This window comes from Aquarana catesbeiana, unplaced genomic scaffold (assembly GCF_042186555.1).
Source record: "Aquarana catesbeiana isolate 2022-GZ unplaced genomic scaffold, ASM4218655v1 unanchor235, whole genome shotgun sequence".
In the NCBI taxonomy this organism is placed as follows: domain Eukaryota; kingdom Metazoa; phylum Chordata; class Amphibia; order Anura; family Ranidae; genus Aquarana; species Aquarana catesbeiana.
This window is the reverse complement of record NW_027362663.1, coordinates 1,118,787-1,137,011: the sequence shown is the minus strand read 5'-3', so window position 1 is coordinate 1,137,011 and position 18,225 is coordinate 1,118,787.

Sequence of the window (18,225 nt, the reverse complement as noted above, 5' to 3'; positions counted from 1 at the left end):
AAATTTATCGCTGTGGACATTGGGGCATATGGTAGCAGTTCTTATTCCAGAGTGTTTCGTGAGTCTGTAATGGGTCAAAGACTGCAAGAAGGGCGATTCAACATACCATTTGATCAGCCTCTGCGTGGAACTGAAGGACCAGACCTACTTTTCATGATTGTTGCAGATGAGGCCTTTGCACTTTCACAATATCTTCTTAGGCCGTATGCCAGAAGTAATCTGGACGGCAAGAAGAGGATCTTTAATTATCAGCTGAGCCGCGCAAGATGCTTCATTGAAGGTACATTTAGCATATTGTCCAGTAAATGGCGTGTTTTCCAAACATCCTTGCAACTCAGTCTTGAGAATGCTGAGTTAGTAATTAAGGCCTGCTGCATTCTGCATAATATTGTCTGGGAGAAGGAGGGCATCCACGTTGAGGAAGACGAAGAGTTCCACCTGCCCTCCGTACAGTACAGCAGAGTACGTGCAGGGAGATCCTACATTGCTATGCGTGAACAATTTGCCGACTACTTTCTATCTCCATCAGGAGAAGTTCCATGGCAGTACCAATATATCTAATTCAGTGCAAATTTAAATTAATTAATTAATTTGGTTATTACATTGTGTTTTTGATAGCATAAAAAGACACAAAAGCACATGATATGTTCAAAACAGCTTTCGTTTTATTATTCTGCATAACCTGTTTAAAATGAATGTTTTTTCACGTAACTGTTTTTTTATTTATCAAAGTATGAACAAAGCATAAAATATGCAAAATATTACAAAATTTGTAGTTTAACATAAAAACCAGGTTACAAATTCTGATAAAAAGAGGTGGGGGATGGGGAATAGGAAGTGGAATTTTGGGAAGAAGAACCAGAGCTGGTTTGGCAATTAGCTTGAGAAGCATCAGCAGAATTTGAGCTAGTGTTTACACTCTGAGGATATGTTCCCTGTGAGGAATGAGCAGGAGAGGAAGCATAAGAAGGCCTCTGGGTATTGTGCATTGAGCTTTATGCACGCACAGGGGTCTGTGGATAGGGCGCTAGATATGGCTGGGCAGGAAGACTTGGGGAATATTGACGTTATGACCTCTGAGGGGGTTCATACTGCCTAATAGTGGGCAATGGCATTTCTGACTCAGCAGCTCTAATACATCCCCCACATAATTAAAAATACCCATATGTATCTCCATCTGCCTCTCTGCTGGTGCTTTCAGAAGTGTATGATAAATTATCCTCAGGAAGGACGCATTTGAGTTATTTGGATCACAGAATGGATCTTTACTCTCCTGTCTTTTAAAGGAGGTCATCTCGTCCATGAAGGACTTCATGGCTTTGTCCATCTCTGGATTTTCAGGCTTTTTGCCACGCCGGGAGGATCGTGATGTTGTTGCCCTGTCATGACTAACCTGTAGAGAATAATATGCCGATTGAGAAATGCAATTATGCCTTGGTGTACATCAGATAAAGTATAGTAATCAATAGTATGCTTACATGTATGGATCTTTGAGAAGAACTTGGACGTGCTGTCTCATCCACAGACTAGGACTGGCCTTTTCCCTCTTGTGTGGCTTGCTCACCTCCCTGCACTGCTTTTGTCTCGTTATTGTCAGTGTTCTCCTCACACTCTGAGACATTTGATGATGTACTACAATAAAAAGGAGGAACATTTGGTCACAAAACCTTACTATATGGAGACCTATTTTTTTCACTTTTTAAATTGAACATCCAAAGGTCACTTACGGTCTAACATCCATGACTTTCCTTAGGAAGGACAATATTTCAAAGTAGACAGATTTTTTCTTTGTGGTAGCTCCGGAAACCGCTTGCATACTCTGCCTCATCATGCAAATCTCTGCGAAAATGGTTTCTCAGAGACCGCCAGCTTCTGTTTATTTCAAATCCTGTAAACACACATTGAGAAAGAATTTGAGTAAAGATTTTGACATTATTAGATTATGGAAACATGTGAGTAATGTACTGTTCAGTCTCTCGCTGCAGCAGAGCCAAACCATGTGGCACAATGCTTTGTATGTATTGTTATTTAACGTTTGTAGTAATGCATGTGAATATTTGCATCAACCATGCCCTCTCTGCTGAACATTACATTAAAAAAAATGTTTGTTAGAGTGTTTGCAACATTTTTATAATAGAGGCATAGAATACTGAAATAAAGTTTGCTAAAATGCTAAAAATAACCGACACCATTCAAAAATTTACAACCAAGCCATAATCTAATGATTATATAAAAACACTGACAAAAGAGCAAGCTGCAGTTGGGTAACACTTACCACATTGATCATGCTGTTTGGGAGTCATGGTGGACCAATTTGGTGTCACAAGCTTACTGATTTCATCCCATAGTTGCTGTGTTCTTACTCTGTCATTGTGGTTCCATAAACTTGGCCTTTCGCACACCAGGTTTATAAGCTCCTCATGTGAGACATCTCTTGCCATGTTTCTCCTTGGGCATGAACTGGGGATGTACTTTCTATTGTCCAACTACTGCCTGGGTCATAGGTTGAGTTCACATATAAACAAAAAAAAAAAAATTCTTCAAAAGGGATTTTAACTGATCGGGCGTTGATGGACATTGTCCGTTAATGTCAGTTAATATCCATTTTGACGGATCTGAATGTAGCCTTGTACGTAAAAAAAAAAAAAACGGAAGCGGAGGTTAATGGATGGTAAGGGATGGTCATCCGTTTGCCCATAGGAATGCATTGTTGTCTGTCGATACATGGAAGAAAAACGTATAGACGGTCCATCCGTGTGAAAGGGGTCTTACTTGAATTTCTAGTTTTCTCCCTCTCCCGAATATTTGCCTTCACACGGATCGCATGCTGACCTTGCATAAATGTATATACAGTCAGGTCCATAAATATTGGGACATCGACACAATTCTAATCTTTTTGGCTCTATGCACCACCACAATGGATTTGAAATGAAACGAACAAGATGTGCTTTAACTGCAGACTTTCAGCTTTAATTTGAGGGTATTTACATCCAAATCAGGTGAACGGTGTAGGAATTACAACAGTTTGTATATGTGCCTCCCACTTTTTAAGGGACCAAAAGTAATGGGACAGATTAACAATCATCCATCAAACTTTCACTTTTTAATACTTGGTTGCAAATCCTTTGCAGTCAATTACAGCCGGAAGTCTGGAACGCATAGACATCACCAGACGCTGGGTTTCATCCCTGGTGATGCTCTGCCAGGTCTCTACTGCAACTGTCTTCAGTTCCTGCTTGCTCTTGGGGCATTTTCCCTTCAGTTTTTTCTTCAGCAAGGGAAATGCATGCCCAATGGGATTCAGGTCAGGTGATTGACTTGGCCATTGCATCACATTTAACTTCTTTCCCATAAACTCTTTGGTTGCTTTCGCAGTATGCTTCGGGTCATTGTCCATCTGCACTGTGAAGCGCCAATGAGTTCTGAAGCATTTTGCTGAATATGAGCAGATAATATTGCCCGAAACACTTCAGAATTCATCCTGCTGCTTTTGTCAGCAGTCACATCATCAATAAATACAAGAGAACAAGTTCCATTGGCAGCCATACATGCCCACGCCATGACACTACCACCACCATGCTTCACTGATGAGGTGGTATGCTTTGGATCATGAGCAGTTCCTTTCCTTCTCCATACTCTTCTCTTCCCATCACTCTGGTACAAGTTGATTTTGGTCTCATCTGTCCATAGGATGTTGTTCCAAAACTGTGAAGGCTTTTTTAGATGTTGTTTGGCAAACTCTAATCTGGCTTTCCTGTTTTTGAGGCTCACCAATGGTTTACATCTTGTGGGGAACCCTCTGTATTCACTCTGAAGTCTTCTCTTGATTGTTGACTTTGACACACATACACCTACCTCCTAGAGAGTGTTCTTGATCTGGCCAACTGTTGTGAAGGGTGTTTTCTTCACCAGGGAAAGAATTCTACGGTCATCCACCACAGTTGTTTTCCGTTGTCTTCCAGGTCTTTTGGTGTTGCTGAGCTCACCGTTGCATTCTTTCTTTTTAAGGATGTTGCAAACAGTTGATTTGGCCACACCTAATGCTTTTTCTATCTCTCTGATGGGTTTGTTTTGTTTTTTTCAGCCTAATGATGGCTTGCTTCACTGATAGTGACAGCTCTTTGGATCTCATATTTAGAGTTGACAGCAACAGATTCCAAATGAAAATAGCACACTTGAAATGAACTCTGGACCTTTTATCTGCTCCTTGTAAATGCGATAATGAGGGAATAACACACCTGGCCATGGAACAGCTGAGCAGCCAATTGTCCCATTACTTTTGGTGCCTTAAAAAGTAGGAGGCACAGATACAAACTGATGTAATTCCTACATCGTTCACCTGATTTGGATGTAAATACCCTCAAATTAAAGCTGAAAGTCTGCATTTAAAGCACATCTTGTTCGTTTCATTTCAGATCCATTGTGGTGGTGTATAGAGCCAAAAAGATTAGAATTGTGTAGATGTCCCAATTATTATGGACCTGACTGTAGCTACTTGTATACTTAATCACATCCCCTATACGAGGGTATACTAATTTATATATTGAGAAGGTAGCTCGCTTTAGTATAAAGAGTGTAGATAGGTCTAAGCATATTTTTGTAAGAAGTGACTAAGCATTTGCATTATTACTTGCATATTTTTTTTTTGGTATAATTTCCTCCTATGCAAGTGCCTAACTGATCGGTAAGGGATAGTACTTTGGGTGGCAGTAAAAACAATTTGATAGGAGGGAACAATGAGGAGAAAAGGAGTCAAGACTAATCAAGCAGAAAACGGGAACTGTAACTCTATAAAGACATACATGGTACATGATAAAACGGACCAAAGAATGGAACAGACAGTTGAGAGTGTGGAGGAAATAACCCCCATGTCAGAGGGGCAGACAAATAAAACTGATCTGGGAGAAGAGGGAGTACCGCAAAAAGATCAAAAACAACAGAGAATGGAGAGGGAAACAGCCTACAAGCATTCCCTACAAAGGAAGATATGTTAGAGACGATGTCTCACTTAGAATGCATGATTAAAGCCACAAGAATGGATATACAGAATGTGCTACAAAGGTTAGAAGAATCTGAAGCTCATTTAGATGTTCATAAAAAAGCGACTATGGAGTTGCGGGAGAAAGCTGAATTGGATTGTCTGGAAATGAGGAATATCCGTTATAGGCTCGAAGACCAAGAAAACCGGAATAGACGTAACAAATTAAAAATTCGGGGCATGCCGTGAAGAATACTGATCTAGAGAAAACGGTCCGTGACGTGTTTAACAAAATATTGAGAAAAGAAATATCATCTCCTATACGCTTTGAAAGAGTACATAGAATACAAAAAATAACTATGCCATCAACAGATACCGCAAGAGACGTAATAACAAGATTCTCTCATTACGACATTAAGCACAAGTTTCACAGGATATGAGAAGTGCCGCACCGATTGAATTTTAATGGAGCTGAAATACTGATTTTTACAGAACTCTCACAAGAGACCGTAGCCCGTAGGAGGGCGTTGGAACCATTGATAACTCAGCTACAAGGGAAAAATATCTCCTATAGATGGAGTTTCCCGACTTGTTTAATTGCGAAAAATCAGGGGATTTCAGTACACTGCGATTTCCAGAAGATTTGAAAGATTTCTGCAGCAAACTAGATTTGCCATTGGTCAACTTGGAAAACTGGGCAAAAAAAAACCCAGAATGGGGGAAGCTAAAAGATCAGTCATGGAAAGTATAGAGCCCTAAGATTAGAATTAAAATGGGAGTCAATAGTAAAGCGGTGTAATATGGGGTAAGGGGGAGCTGTGCCCAAGGGAGGGAGAATCACTCAGGGGGAACACTGGGGTTTGGCGATGCCTGCCTGCACCCTTAGAACCATTCCCCAAAGAGGAATGAAGTCTGGGGGTTCACGTGTTTTGGATTCAGAACAAAAGTCTGATATTATTATATCTACCCCTGATCAAATTGAATGTAAAAGCTTGCTCTGAAGTAATCAAGCTGACTCTTAGTTCAGAATAAAAAAACTTCTGTTTAATATTTCCACTTCTTAAGATTTTTATACAATTCCACTAAAGATTGAGACACGTCAACAAGACTGGTGCGTACATACCACAGATAGTGACATAGTGCAAATATGTGACAAAGTTTTGGCTTTTAGCTGTTGCACATTTGAGGAAGTGAATTTGTTTTTTGCAACACTTCTGCAATATCTGTTGTCGGAAATTCCGATCGTGTGTACACAAATCCGACTCACAAAGTGCCACGCATGCTCAGAATAAATTAAGAGATGAAAGTTATTGGCTACTGCCCCGTTTATAGTCCCGACATATGTGTTTTACGTCACCGCGTTTAGAATGATCGGATTTTCCGACAACTTTGTGTGACCGTGTGTATGCAAGACAAGTTTGAGCCAACATCCGTCGGAAAAAAAAATCCATGGATTTTGTTGTTGGAATGTCCGATCAATGTCCGAACGTGTGTACAGGGAATAAGAGTGACTTCCCATTTTTGTCTTTTCTATTTTGGGTGTTTTCAGGTTTGTACCCCCAGTGTTCCAACCCACTGCTCCCCAGGAATCACAGTTGTTACCCCAATAGGTGTCAGTGACGCATACATACACGGTCATGGGTCTTACTGCTTCATCCCAGGACCGGATCTTGTACATAATACCTGAAATTATCTGTTCATAAGATATAAAAGTGGCAACGTGTGTATTGGATGGGTTATACCTGATTTGGGTTATACCATCTTTTTGTTGGATGGCTACCTCTTGTGCCTGAGCAATGATTACTATGAAAAGGATATACAGAATCATTGTTTGGTCCCTTCGGCCTCTTCCTCAGGTACAGGAACTTTCTTGCAGTGGGAGGCGTGTGTCCACGTGTTCTTGCCGGCCATCTTGACTGATGTGGCAGTTGTTAGGAGAACCTGGAAAGGACCATCATATCTGGGTTCAAGAGTATGTTTTCTCACAAACTTCTTTATCAGGACCCAGTCACCAGGAACCAGCTTGTGCATTCCTTTATCTAGCTCAGGATCTGGAATGAAAGAAAACACTTGTGAATGGATATGGGTTAATTCTCAAGATAAAGCAGTCACATAATCAGTCAATACATCAGATCGGAGCTGCAACTGTTGTGGGAAATAACAACCCAATCTTAGGGCTGAACCATACAATATCTCATAGGGTGACAGACCACGGTTTCCCCTTGGAGTGTACCTAACACTGAATAAGGCAATGGGTAGGCTGTCTGGCCAACTCATTCCCGTTTCCTGAGACATTTTTAGCATTCTAGATTTTATTGTGCTATTCAATCTTTTCCACCTTCCCACTGCTTTGAGGATGGTATGGGGTGTGGAAAGCTAATGTGACCCCTAAAGCTGTCCATATCTCCTTGGTTACTGAGGCCATGAAAGCCAGCCTCTGATCACTCTCTATGACCTCTGGGACACCATATCTGCACACTATTTCTGTTAAAAGTCTTTTAGCTGTGGTTTTTGCTGTCATGTTGGTGATGGGATAGGCTGCTTCCGGCTCATGTGGCAGACACGGTCTCTTGTTTAATTCCATGATTCCTTCAACTTCTGTGGCTCCTTTTTTGATCCACACTTTTTTTTCTTCTTTGTCAGCTGCCTCCTGTTGCGCTTTGAGGTGAGTCCTGTTCACAGGAGGGTTTTGTAGAATCATGGTGGTTTGTACAGACTCTTCAGGGGTGTCTATTGGGTCATCCAGGATGGGTGCATTCACTCTGCTGACCATTTCTTGCATTCAATCTGCAGCTTGTTTTGCAGCGGTATCTGCCAGGTGATTGCCTTGTGCTTCTTGGGAAATCAGCTTACCGTGCGCTTTTACCTTAAGTATAGCCACTTGTGCTATGAGGAGTAGGGCATCCATTAAGTCCTTGATAGCTGCACTGTGTTTTACAGGTGTTCCTGCTGCTGTCAGGAACCTTCTAGTTTTCCGGATGTTCCCAAAATTTCCTTCTGCCAATTTGCATGCCATAGTTAGGGCCTGGAGTTCTGCTTCCTGGGCAGACATGGAGGAGGGTAATGCTAAAGCTTAAAGAACTGTATCTTCGGTGGTGACTGTGTATCCTGTGTGGTACTGTCCAGTACTGTCTGCATACCTGAAACCATCAACAAAAATTGTCAAGTCAGGATTCTCAAGGGCTGTCATCACTTTGAAGCAGTCATGAGCAGTGAGATGAGGATTATTCTCCAAAGAGGTTCCCCACTTTGAGAAGAGGAAGCAGAGTGGATGGGTTAAGGGTATCACATAGGAGGATGGTGATGTTATCGGGGAGAAGCAAGGCACACTGGAGTCTGAGGTGTCTTGCTGAGGACAGGTGTTTGGGCTGTACTTGGTTCAGTTTGGCATGAGGGGCAAGAAGGATCAAAGGATGGCCCAATACGAGGTCAGCAGTCTTGTCCAAAAGGGCTTGGGCTGCAAAGACGGCCCTGAGGCAGGAGGGTCCCCCCCTGGTCACTGACTCCAGTTGACAGGAGTAATACCCAATGGGTCTGAGTCTGTTGCCATGGGCCTGAGCCAAAACTCCTGTGGCATGTCCTTGTCTCTCTGAGACAAACAGTTTGAAAGTCTTTTCATAGTCTGGGAGGCCCAAAGCGGGGGCTGTTGAGAGGATCTCCTTCAGAGTTTCAAAATTGTCCACAGCTTCTGGAGAAAGCGAGAAAGGGTCAGATTTCAGGGCATCATAGAGAGGTTGCATCAAGAGGGAGGCTTCTGGGGATCCAAGAACGGCAGTAGGAGATCAACCCTAGAAAGGCGTGAAGGGGCTTTGGACCTTGAGGCAAAGAGATAGCCTTGATTGCAGCAACTCTTTCTTCAGTGAGATGTCAGGTGCCTTGGGAGATGCAGTGGCCTAGGAAAATCACCTTCTCTCTGGACTTTTTGCTTTAAGGCCTTGCATCCTTGCTCAGCCAGGTAGTGAAGAAGGCTTTCAGAGAAGATTGAGGCATCGCCAAGGGTATCTGCACAAGCAGGAGGTCATCTACATACTGAAGGAGTACAATGTCTGGGTGTAACTTTATCCAAGTGTCCAGAATGAGGGCCGTTGCCTTGGCGAACTGGGAGGGGGAGTTCTGGGCACCTTGTGGCATAACAGTCCAGGTGTAGCAGGCAGGTGACACAGGCTTGCCTGAATCCTTGTGGAGAAGGTCCATGTGATCCGGAGAGGTGGGCGAGGTCTAGGCGAGGTGGGGTGTTATGTCCCTGGTACTGGGCGCTTTCATGTGGACCACGGTTGGGGCTTGGTTGACTGTGGGGAATTTCCAGGGGTTTCGGTATTCCCTTCTGGAGTGGCCGGGTCTTCCACAGTTGTAGCAGACATGTGGAGTTGGTACTGGTGGGCGCAAAAGTCAGACGGACCTAGAAATAAAACATGTTTCAAATCTTTTCGACGGACTCGAGTCCGGTCGAAAAATCCGCTCGTCTGTATGCTAGTCCGACGGACAAAAACCAACTAGGGCAGCTATTGGCTACTGGCTATCAAATTCCTTATTTTAGTCCGGTCGTACGTCATCACATACGAATCCGTCGGACTTTGGTGTGATCATGTGTAGGCAAGTTCCTCTGAAAGCCCGTCGGACCAGTCCGGTCTAAAAAGACCGCCCGTGTGTACGCGGCATGCGTCCCTAGTCCCAGGTCTGTTAGGGCAGGAGGGCCAAGGGAGGAACCTCCTGAGGCTTGAGTGTCTGGGTTTCCCCCCTGGGAGCTATCCGAGTCTTCCCCAGAATGTACACTTGTCAGTAATGGGGTAGGTTGGGCCTTGTAATATGATCCCGAGGACTGGTCTATCACCGGATACATGTGGGTAGGTTCCGGTGTGGGCGGTGGTGCAGGTGGTACAGTTTGGGTCAGGCGTGTGTGGCAGCAATCACCCGAGCCGTACAAAGACAAGTGTGCTTGCCTACTGTTAAGCACGGCGGGGGAGGTGTCAGAGGCTCCTCTGTCACTCATAGCAGAGGGGCGGTAGAGGGAGGTGTCACTTGGAACAGATGGGCGGTAGACGAAGGGCAGTGTCTACTTCCTTGGGACCATTATAGGGCGGTGGCTGACTACTTAGCTTCCTATTTCCTGTTTTTTTTATATACAATACCACCAGTTTGACCCATTTCTTGCTCTGTCTACCCCTCCTCATGAAAAGCTTTTGCAACTTTAAACCAAGAGTCCGCTGCTTGCAGCAGCCCGTGGTCTGACAACAGACCTTTTTTATGTTTCAAAACAGTACGCCATTCATCTACCTGTAGCCAAATGCACATCAACCCCACACACTTTTGCCAACTTCTTTCCCTCTTTGACAACACCCTCTCCTTCCTGCTCTAACACCAAGTCACAGGCCAAACTGCCCTCTTTGGGCCTCACTAACTTTCGCCCCATTGTTTCAGAGTGAGAGAAAGAGAGGGGGGGAGAGAGAGAGAAAGCCTCTCAGCAAGACACTTATCAAACAGATAAGGAGTACAGCAGTTAATATTCAATAATGCACCACTTTAAATGTTATTTACATGTTCCAAATCAGAGCCCAAACTTCTTATGCCGCGTACACACGGTCGGACTTTTCGGCTACAAAAGTCCAAAGGACGCCTCCGGACCAAATCCGGCGGACAATCCGACCGTGTGTGGTCTCCATCGGACTTCCGACGGACCATTTCGGTCAGAAATCCGACGTACTTTAGATTTGAAACTTGCTTCAAATCTTTACGTTGTAACTCCGCCGAAACAGTTCCTGACGGAAAGCCTGTTCGTCTGTATGCTGGTCCGACGGACCAGATACGACGGAGGAGCAGGGTACTGCATCTCGCGCTCGCTGCAATAGGAAAAACAAATTTTCCTATTGCGGCGAGCGCAGGGAGCATCCCAGGCCCTTAGGTCTGGTATGGAACTGTAAGGGGAACCCCCTACGCTGAAAAACCGGCGTGGGGGTCCCCCCAAAATCCATACCAGACCCCGATCCGAGCACGCAGCCCAACCGGTCAGGAAAGGGGGTGAGGATGAGCGAGCGCCCCCCCTTCTGAACTGTACCAGGCCGCATGCCCTCAACATGGAGGGGTGGGTGCTTTGGGGGAGGGGGCGCCCTGCGGGGCCCCCCCACCACAAAGCACCTTGTCCTCCTTTATTAAGAGGGCCCCCCAGATCCCGGCCCACCACCCTATGTGAATGAGTATGGGGTACATGGTACCCCTACCATTCACCTAGGGAAAAAGTGTCAATAATAAAACACACTACACAGGTTTTTAAAGTAATTTATTAGACAGCTCCGGGGGGGTCTTCTTCCGGCTTCGGGGGTCTTCTTCCGACTAAGGGGGCGGGGTGTCCATCTATATAAGTCAGAGCGGAGCGCCCAGAGAGCATTCCAGCTGGAGAGACCGTTGTGTCAACATCGGAAGAAGAGAAGAAGCCAGAAGTCCGGGCCTCCGCTGGCAAGAAGAGCGGCATGAAGATAGCGGAGGAGCTGGCAGAAGAACTGGAACACCGGGAACAGAGGCCAGAGAGAGCAGAGAAGAACCAACCGGACGCCGGGAGAAGAGGACCCGGAGGGAACCCCGAAGTCGGAAGAAGACCCCCCGGAGCTGTCTAATAAATTACTTTAAAAACCTGTGTAGTGTGTTTTATTATTGACACTTTTTCCCTAGGTGAATGGGTAGGGGTACCATGTAACCCATACTCATTCACATGGGGGGGGCCGGGATCTGGGGGCCCTCTTATTAAAGGGGGCTCCCGGATTCCGATAAGCCCCCTGCCCGCAGACCCTGACAACCAACGGCCAGAGTTGTTGGGAAGAGGCCCTTGTCCTCATCAACATGGGGACAAGGTGCTTTGTGGTGGGGGGGCCCCGCAGGGCACCCTACCCCTCCCCCAAAGCACCCAACCCCCCATGTTGAGGGCATGCGGCCTGGTACGGTTCAGGAGGGGGGCGCTCGCTTGTCCCCACTCCCTTTCCTGACCGGCCGGGCTGCGTGCTCGGATCGGGGTCTGGTATGGATTTTGGGGGGACCCCAACACCAGTTTTCTGGCGTAGGGGGTTCCTCTTACAGTTCCAGACCTAAGGGCCTGGGATGCCCGCGACGGGGCTCGCAAGGTTTCAATCTCTCCGATAAAAGCGGCGAGATTGACTTCCTTTTCTAGTCCCGTCGCACCCGAGTCACGTTCAAAATCAACGGACTTGTCCGTGTGTGAGAAAGTCCGTTCATTCTGAAAGTCCGTCGGGAAGACCGGATGTGGCAGCTAACATGTGTCTATGTGCTCTGTTCAGCACGCTAAAACCCAAATCGGTAAAATTTTGTGCTATTCTATTGTGATATTTCTCAACAGATTCGCCTTTTTCTTGTGTGACCTCTTGTACACATATTGGCTTCAGGCGTTTTAGAGTGGAGATGTGAACCATCTCCATAATTGTTCCAGGAACCCATTCTAAGGGGAGTTTAGGGAGAGTACTGGGTAATGGCTGCTGGATTTGTGTATTGGATTGCGAGTGGCGTAAGAGGGACTGTAAATGTGTGTCGCCAAATAGGTGGTCAAGTGGGTCGTTGGACGGTGGCACGAAGGAACTCATTGGCATCCCAGGCCCTTAGGTCTGGTATGGAATTGTAAGGGGAACCCCCTACGCTGAAAAACCGGCGTGGGGGTCCCCCCAAAATCCATACCAGACCCCGATCCGAGCACGCAGCCCAGCCGGTCAGGAAAGGGGGTGGGGATGAGCGAGCGCCCCCCCCCCCTCCTGAACCGTACCAGGCCGCATGCCCTCAACCTGGAGGGGTGGAGGGGTGGGTGCTTTGGGGGAGGGGGTGCCCTGCGGGCCCCCCCACCACAAAGCACCTTGTCCCCCTTTAATAAGAGGGCCCCCAGATCCCGGCCCACCACCCTATGTGAATGAGTATGGGGTACATGGTACCCCTACCATTCACCTAGGGAAAAAGTGTCAATAATAAAACACACTACAGGATGGAAAAGGACTTGGGGGTCCTAGTGGATGATAGGCTCAGCAATGGCATGCAATGCCAAGCTGCTGCTAATAAAGCAAACAGAATATTGGCATGCATTAAAAGGGGGATCAACTGCAGAGATAAAATGATAATTCTTCCGCTCTACAAGACTCTGGTCCGGCCGCACCTGGAGTATGCTGTCCAGTTCTGGGCACCAGTCCTCAGGAGGGACGTACTGGAAATGGAGCGAGTACAAAGAAGGGCAACAAAGCTAATAAAGGGTCTGGAGGATCTTAGTTATGAGGAAAGGTTGCGAGCACTGAACTTATTCTCTCTGGAGAAGAGACGCTTGAGAGGGGATATGATTTCAATTTACAAATACTGTACTGGTGACTAGGGATGAGCCGAACACCCCCCTGTTCGGTTCGCACCAGAACATGCGAACAGGAAAAAAATTCGTTCGAACACGCGAACACCGTTAAAGTCTATGGGACACGAACATGAATAATCAAAAGTGCTAATTTTAAAGGCTAATATGCAAGTTATTGTCAATAAAAGTGTTTGGGGACCTGGGTCCTGCCCCAGGGGACATGGATCAATGCAAAAAAAAGTTTTAAAAACGGCCGTTTTTTCAGGAGCAGTGATTTTAAAAATGCTTAAAGTCAAACAATAAAAGTGTAATATCCCTTTAAATTTCATACCTGGGGGGTGTCTATAGTATGCCTGTAAAGGGGCGCATGTTTCCCGTGTTTAGAACAGTCTGACAGCAAAATGACATTTTGAAGGAAAAAACTCATTTAAAACTACCGCGGCTATTGCATTGCCGACAATACACATAGAAGTTCATTGATAAAAACGGCATGGGAATTCCCCACAGGGCAACCCCGAACCAAAATTAAAAAAAAAAAATGATGTGGGGGTCCCCCTAAATTCCATACAAGGCCCTTCAGGTCTGGTATGGATATTAAGGGGAACCCCAGCCAAAATTTAAAAAAAAAATTGACGTGGGGTTCCCCCTAAATTCCATACCAGACCCTTCAGGTCTGGTATGGATTTTAAGGGGAACCCCGCGCCAAAAAAAAAAAAAAAAAAACGGCGTGGGGTCCCCCTAAAAATCCATACCAGACCCTTATCCGAGCACGCAACCTGGCAGGCCGCAGGAAAAGAGGGGGGGACGAGAGTGCGGCCCCCCCCCCTCCTGAACCGTACCAGGCCACATGCCCTCAACATTGGGAGGGTGCTTTGGGGTAGCCCCCCAAAGCACCTTGTCCCCATGTTGATGAAGACAAGGGCCTCATCCTCACAACCGTGGCCGGTGGTTGTGGGGGTCTGCGGGCGGGGGGCTTATCGGAATCTGGAAGCCCCCTTTACCAAGGGGACCCCCAGATCCCGGCCCCCCCCCTGTGTGAAATGGTAAGGGGTTACTTACCCCTACCATTTCACTAAAAAACTGTCAAAAATGTTAAAAATGACAAGAGACAGTTTTTGACAATTCCTTTATTTAAATGCTTCTTCTTTCTTCCTTCATCTTCTTCTTCTTCTGGTTCTTCTGGCTCTTCTGGTTCTTCCTCCGGCGTTCTCGTCCAGCATCTCCTCCGCGGCGTCTTCTATCTTCTTCTCCTCGGGCCGCTCCGCACCCATGGCATGAGGGGGGAGGCTCCCGCTCTTCTCTTCATCTTCTTCTTCATCTTCATCTTCTTCTTCATCTTCTTCTTCTTCTTCTTCTTCTCTTCTTCATCTCTTCTTCCGTCTTCATTTCTTCTGCGGGCCGCTCCGCATCCATGCATGGAGGGAGGCTCCCGCTGTGTGACGGCGTCTCTTCGTCTGACGGTTCTTAAATAACGGGGGGCGGGGCCACCCGGTGACCCCGCCCCCCTCTGACGCACGGGACATGACGGGACTTCCCTGTGGCATTCCCCGTGACGTCACAGGGAAGTCCCGTCAATTCACCGTGCGTCAGAGGGGGGGCGGGGTCACCGGATGGCCCCGCCCCCCGTTATTTAAGAACCGTCAGACGAAGAGACGCCGTCACACAGCGGGAGCCTCCCTCCATGCATGGATGCGGAGCGGCCCGCAGAAGAAATGAAGAAGGAAGAAGAGATGAAGAAGAGAAGAAGAAGAAGAAGAAGAAGATGAAGAAGAAGATGAAGATGAAGAAGAAGATGAAGAGAAGAGCGGGAGCCTCCCCCCTCATGCCATGGGTGCGGAGCGGCCCGAGGAGAAGAAGATAGAAGACGCCGCGGAGGAGATGCTGGACGAGAACGCCGGAGGAAGAACCAGAAGAGCCAGAAGAACCAGAAGAAGAAGAAGATGAAGGAAGAAAGAAGAAGCATTTAAATAAAGGAATTGTCAAAAACTGTCTCTTGTCATTTTTAACATTTTTGACAGTTTTTTAGTGAAATGGTAGGGGTAAGTAACCCCTTACCATTTCACACAGGGGGGGGGGCCGGGATCTGGGGGTCCCCTTGGTAAAGGGGGCTTCCAGATTCCGATAAGCCCCCCGCCCGCAGACCCCCACAACCACCGGCCACGGTTGTGGGGATGAGGCCCTTGTCTTCATCAACATGGGGACAAGGTGCTTTGGGGGGCTACCCCAAAGCACCCTCCCAATGTTGAGGGCATGTGGCCTGGTACGGTTCAGGAGGGGGGGGGGGCCGCACTCTCGTCCCCCCCTCTTTTCCTGCGGCCTGCCAGGTTGCGTGCTCGGATAAGGGTCTGGTATGGATTTTTAGGGGGACCCCACGCCGTTTTTTTTTTTTTTTTTTGGCGCGGGGTTCCCCTTAAAATCCATACCAGACCTGAAGGGTCTGGTATGGAATTTAGGGGGAACCCCACGTCAATTTTTTTTTTAAATTTTGGCTGGGGTTCCCCTTAATATCCATACCAGACCCGAAGGGCCTTGTATGGAATTTAGGGGGACCCCCACATCATTTTTTTTTTTTAATTTTGGTTCGGGGTTGCCCTGTGGGGAATTCCCATGCCGTTTTTATCAATGAACTTCTATGTGTATTGTCGGCAATGCAATAGCCGCGGTAGTTTTAAATGAGTTTTTTCCTTCAAAATGTCATTTTGCTGTCAGACTGTTCTAAACACGGGAAACATGCGCCCCTTTACAGGCATACTATAGACACCCCCCAGGTACGAAATTTAAAGGGATATTACACTTTTATTGTTTGACTTTAAGCATTAATAAAATCACTGCTCCTGAAAAAACGTCCGTTTTTAAAACTTTTTTTTGCATTGATCCATGTCCCCTGGGGCAGGACCCAGGTCCCCAAACACTTTTTATGACAATAACTTGCATATAAGCCTTTAAAATTAGCACTTTTGATTTCTCCCATAGACTTTTAAAGGGTGTTCCGCGGCATTCGAATTTGCCGCGAACACCCCAAATTGTTCGCTGTTCGGCGAACTTGCGAACAGCCAATGTTCGAGTAGAACATGAGTTCGACTCGAACTCGAAGCTCATCCCTACTGGTGACCCCACAATAGGGATAAAACTTTTTCGCAGAAGAGAGTTTAATAAGACTCGTGGCCACTCATTACAATTAGAAGAAAAGAGGTTTAACCTTAAACTACGTAGAGGGTTCTTTACTGTAAGAGCGGCAAGGATGTGGAATTCCCTTCCACAGGCGGTGGTCTCAGCGGGGAGCATTGATAGCTTCAAGAAACTATTAGATAATCACCTGAATGACCGCAATATACAGGGATATGTAATGTAATACTGACACATAATCACACACATAGGTTGGACTTGATGGACTTGTGTCTTTTTTCAACCTCACCTACTATGTAACTATGTAACTATGTATACACAGGTTTTTAAAGTAATTTATTAGGCAGCTCCGGGGGGGTCTTCTTCCAGCTTCGGGGGTCTTCTTCCGACTAAGGGGGCGGGGTGTCCACCTATATAAGTCAGAGCGGAGCGCCCAGAGAGCATTCCAGCCGGAGAGACCGTCATGTCAACATCGGAAGAAGAAAAGAAGCCAGAAGTCCGGGCCTCCGCTGGCAAAAAGAGCGGCATGAAGATAGCAGAGGAGCTGGCAGAAGAACTGGAACACCGGGAACAGAGGACAGAGAGAGCAGAGAAGAACCAACCGGACACCGGGAGAAGAGGAACCGGAGGGAACCCCGAAGTCGGAAGAAGACCCCCCGGAGCTGTCTAATAAATTACTTTAAAAACCTGTGTAGTGTGTTTTATTATTGACACTTTTTCCCTAGGTGAATGGTAGGGGTACCATGTACCCCATACTCATTCACATGGGGGGGCAGGATCTGGGGGCCCTCTTATTAAAGGGGGCTCCCGGATTCCAATAAGCCCCCTGCCCGCAGACCCCGACAACCCACGGCCAGAGTTGTTGGGAAGAGGCCCTTGTCCTCATCAACATGGGGACAAGGTGCTTTGTGGTGGGGGGCCCCGCAGGGCACCCTACCCCTCCCCCAAAGCACCCAACCCCCCATGTTGAGGGCATGCGGCCTGGTACGGTTCAGGAGGGGGGCGCTCGCTTGTCCCCACCCCCTTTCCTGACCGGCCGGGCTGCGTGCTCGGATCGGGGTCTGGTATAGATTTTGGGGGGACCCCCACACCGGTTTTCCAGCGTAGGGGGTTCCTCTTACAGTTACAGACCTAAGGGCCTGGGATGCCTGCGACGGGGCTCGCAAGGTTTCAATCTCGCCGATAAAAGCGGCGAGATTGACTTCCTTTTCTAATCCCGTCGCACCCGAGTCACGTTCAAAATCAACGGACTTGTCCGTGTGTGGGAAAGTCCGTTCATTCTGAAAGTCCGTTGGGAAGACCGGATGTCCTTAGAGGAAAGTGTGAGTAAAGCGGCTCTGGGCCAGATTATTTGGATCCCAAAGCAATATAGAGGCCTTTTGGGAGAAATGGCACCAATTACTGCAGAAACATTTTGAGTATGGGATAAATTACTTAAAAGTATATCATGGCAGCATAATAGCCCTTTGACCCCCTTGACAGGTAACAAATTTTTCCCACCGGGAAAGATAATAATCAATACCAAAAATGGATCAGTTGAGGCTTAAAGATGTCTTAAAGGGGAACTCTTTGTGCTCACTAATGGAGCTGTGAGAGAGGTATGGTACGACCCCATGGGAAGTGTGGAGATATAGACAGCTCCAACATTTTGTGTATTCTCTCCTAAAACCTCTCAGCGCAGCTTCCAGGTTAAACCCAATCAGTTATATGGGAAGCAAAGGTAGTAATTAAGGTTCTGCACCTGGCCCCTTCCCTTTCCTTGGGGGGGGGGGGAGTAGAGTTTGTGAGTTTTTTTTTC